Source organism: Nicotiana attenuata, unplaced genomic scaffold (genome assembly GCF_001879085.1).
Source record: "Nicotiana attenuata strain UT unplaced genomic scaffold, NIATTr2, whole genome shotgun sequence".
Classification (NCBI taxonomy): Eukaryota; Viridiplantae; Streptophyta; class Magnoliopsida; order Solanales; family Solanaceae; genus Nicotiana; species Nicotiana attenuata.
The window spans coordinates 58,601-62,845 of NW_017671562.1; the positions used below are offsets into that span (position 1 = coordinate 58,601).

Consider the following 4,245-nt stretch of genomic DNA (forward strand, 5'->3'; position numbering starts at 1 on the left):
GTGATGCCAAAAATGCATGGCTTTTGTTTCATTAACCTTCATGTGATGCCTTTACCTCTACTACATTTTCTTTCATTCTAGGTCGATCGCGAGCAGAAGTTCATGATTCATTTATAACTTGTTGACACTTTCCTTTTTCTCTTGTTGGTATAATTTGAAGTTTTAATTTATTTTTACGCTATTGTGGTGATGAGTTAATATGGCGCATCTTTGGTTCTAGACATTTGGTGAAGCTTAAGTGGTTGAGTGTCTTTTCCTGTTACATTTTGATAAATTAGAGTTCATCTCATTTTGAGTGCTTATTTGGTCCAATGTTGTGCTTGTGTACTTGAATTCTTGATTTGATACCGTTTGAAGAATAACTTGGTGAGTATGATTAGACTGATTTGTTTGAATGTTGCTGGATGAGACCTAAATGTATATAATTCCCACACATTTGCCTATAAGTATGGCAAAAAGCTTCGTTTATTTTTTAGTTACTGTCTGTTTTTTAATTGTCGGAAAAATATTAGTTCTCGGAAAGATAGTAGAGTATGGGATACTGATTGACAAAACTTAATAGAAAAGGTGATAAACCCACCAATCCACCATTTACATCTAAGATAATATTTGGGTATGCAATACTCAAGAAGTCAGAGATTAGGAGAGCTCACAAAGGTACATAAACTTTTATTCGAACCTCGGTCATATATGCTACTCTCTGCTCCATTAATTTTTCTTTATTTGATTGAGAAAGTGGGGTTGCAACTACTATTAATTATAAATTTTGTAGCTAAGAATCCTTGATCTCGAGTTTGGCATCATGTCTTGGCCTATCCATGTACACTTGGCAACTAAGAACCCCAGTTCTATGTCTACAGTTTATGTAAGCTACTTCAGGAATTGATTGTTCATTGAGTAGTTATCTAAGGTGTAAAGAAAGTCTCAACTCTAATTTAACTAGTGCGGGTCATTATTATTTTTACTATAACATGCTTTCTTGGTCCTGTCATCACTATTTTCTGCGCATTTATTTGGTCCTTTTTCACTTTGATTTAGATTCTCTTACTGTCTTTCATACTTCTAATATTTTGCAAGCTTCTGCAGTTCGTTTCCACTTTGATTTGTATTTCGAATATTGACAGCAAAGGATAGTACTTCAAAACTTTCGGCCGTATTAATGCTTAACAATTTAGGGAGAAGAAAGCTTAAATAGCTATGGGGCTAAATTATTTTTCAACGTTTCAGCAGTCTATATCAGCTAATTTCAGAGTAGTTCAATATTTCGAGACTCGGCTGCATATATTGGAGGCTTAGCACGTGAATTCCTAATTTTACACCTCGGGAGTAACTGGTTTGATAAATTTTCTCCTACCAATCTACCAGATTCTAAAGTTTGCCATCTCAAAATTTCTCTTCTCTCAGGTACGTTTCTCTGTTCACTCTACTTGTTCTCTCCACTTGATTGTTTTTTAGTCGATTGTTGTTTCTGGGATGGTCATTGGGAATCATCATTTTTATCACTTCATTCATATGCGCTTCAGCATGATTTACTTTTAGGTTATTCTTTCTTCAATTTTCTCTGAACTACATGCTTTCAGGATCTTTCAGTTCTCCCAGGTGAGTTTTGTGTTGTTCTTGAGCGCCACAATTTTACTATTCCAAACATGTTCATATTTAATTTGCCATTGCTGCTACTAGCATTTTATTATCCATGCTGTCATAATATATGCCAAGCCTTCACTAAGGTGCCTATGATATGTAAATAAAACCCGCAAACTTAGATAGTCCTCCAAATAAACTTTCCTTGAGAGGTGAAAGGAGTATTTAGCCCTTACGGGCTGTACTTAAATTTTTTCTCTAAAATAACATGGACTACAAGTATATTATTGACCTTTTCTTGGTTGGCATAAACAACAATATAGTGTACGGCCAGATATTTTAATATGTAGTCCCACCAAATATGTCTAAGATTGTAGCTAAATTAAAACAATGACTAAAGATGCTCAATATCAAATTAGACTAATAGAAGTTTTTGAGTGAGCTTTTTGTTGCTGCTACTATGTTATTAGAGTGTGACTTTTGGTTTTTGTTTCTATTTTGTCGGGTCATTATGAAAATTCTTTAATCAACATAGGGATAGGTACTGATACTTTTACTTCTGTAGGATTTTGTTCTACTAATTGGGATAAAAGGGTGCTCTCTTCCATTCAAAAGATATTCCAACAAAAAGGTGCTAGGCAGGTCAGTGTTAACTTTCTTTTAGGTACTTCCACTGCAAAACCAACATGAGTATATTTTTATGCGGCCTACACTTATAATTTGTCTTATGTTGTCAATTGTTACAAAGACTGTGTAACCTCGTGCATCTGTGAGTCAAATTTCAAGTTAATGATAAGGTGCAAGAGTTCTAAATAGTAAAATTAAAATATCAAACTGCAGAAAATAGACATCAAAACGTAGAATTTTAAAAAGACGCATAACTTTTGTTGATGACGTTCCACAAAAACTGTGCAATAAAAGATTTTGTTGTTTACCAAAATAGGAAAAATCTGCACATGTCGTCAGTTACCTACTCTGGCCAAAGGGTGATTCACTTTCTCATGGGTTAAATTTGAAAAGGAGCTTCCTGTAGTTTCATAGATTTCTAATATTTGTTGAATTGGATAACTACTGAATTTTCATTTATAACTAATGCTAGACTAAAGTTTTATGCAAACGTCGAGATTTAAACGGGGCAATGGTGATATCTTAGGGATTAGGTTAATCAGAACTGCAAGGTATTGTTAGATCGAATGTCTTACTTTAGTTGCTTTGTTTTTCCCTTTTCGTTGCCAGAAGAAGACGAGTCGTTTGTTCTTGATTCAGATTTTCTTGTGCCAATGAAAGGTAACTTTCACCTTCTTCTACATTGATATGTTGCGGTAGTTCTGTTGGACTGTAGTTATATTTGGATATGCTTTGTCTTACTACTAGCATGTTTCTGAATATTTATTTGTGCCGTTTCTTCTCAAAGTTGCTAGCCTACACAATTTTTATATTTACCTTAGTCAAATAGGTATCACCCCAATCATTTGCTACAGTAGGTTCTTTGTGTGTATTAGGCATATTACATATTGGAATGATTATCTAAAATGGAATTCCCGGCGTTTGAAATTAGTTTTCACTATTGTTACTTTTTCCCCTTCCAAGTTGATTTGTATTAGTTTAGATTTGTTTCCTTTATATGGAATTTTACCGGAGGAAATAATAACATTCATACAACAACTTTATTGCTTTTTCACCACCTCAATGTTTCATTTTTAGGTATAATCTTCTGTCTCATAGTCTTCTTTCTGTATTTCTGTACAATATTTTTGCAGCGATCCTGCACAGTATTTCAGCATACTGTTTCTGCAGAATAATTATGAACAAACTAAAGTATTCTTGTCCAAACTTTTAGAAGAAAAAGGTCTGTTTAATACCTACAAACTTATAATTGTACTAAATTTCAAACTATTTCTGTTATTTTTTTTGCACAATTACCATCTTGGTTCTTTGATCAATGTTCCATAATGTTGTTGGACTGCATTCTATACTTTGATTTTAGGTTGTTGGTTCTGCATCCACATGAAGAAGAGACGCACATGGACAAAAGTAATTTGAGAGGTGCTGAGAAGAGAAATATACTCTACAAGGTTAGTTAAGCCGATATGCTTCCATCCAAGCATGCAATTGTCTAAAAGGCGTTAGTTTAGGTTTCAAGCCAGTAGAATTCTGAAATATGTACTATTATGGAACCTGAAATTGTGAAATATATACTACTGTGAAATCAAATGAATTATTTTTCTTGTATAAAGAACATAAAAAATCTATGAGTTATGCAAAAGAGATAGTTTTTAAACATATTTCCTGATGAGGAGTATGCTAAGTCGGATAGTTTTAATTACATATTCTGTCATACGCTTGCAATTAAAAATGTAATCCTCCTAAATGACGAGGCCAACTTAATATGATTGTACAAAGGTACTCATCTGGGGTGCTGCAAAGTATTCTACATCCACTGTTCGCTGAAATCTACCAAAACATTTCTCTAAATTTCAATTGGCTATTAGCATAAGAAATGTGTTTAATACTTGTTTCTGTATGTCCCTTATCTATTATCTCCTTCTTTAACTATGTCCTTTTCTCCGTTGACAGTATTGTGTTGATAGGTGAAAATGTGGGTGAAATCTTCTCACTTGAGTTTACACTTGCATATTAGTTCTATCTAACTTTTGATTTCAT

General features: G+C 33.5%; 1 long non-coding RNA gene across 5 annotated transcripts in view; it reads left to right on the top strand.

Moving 5' to 3' along the window:
* LOC109209006 overlaps positions 1-3,765 on the top strand; it is a 33,734-nt gene extending 29,969 nt beyond the window's left edge. For 3 of the 5 annotated variants that reach the window (XR_002065289.1, XR_002065290.1, XR_002065291.1), the window contains 5 exons: positions 1,228-1,404; positions 2,147-2,223; positions 2,818-2,868; positions 3,342-3,430; positions 3,569-3,765. This is a non-coding gene — a long non-coding RNA (uncharacterized LOC109209006). The remainder of the gene's footprint in view (positions 1-1,227; positions 1,405-2,146; positions 2,224-2,817; positions 2,869-3,341; positions 3,431-3,568) is intronic. The other 2 variants (XR_002065293.1, XR_002065292.1) reach the window with 2 other exon arrangements.
* The last annotated feature ends 480 nt before the right edge of the window (positions 3,766-4,245 follow it).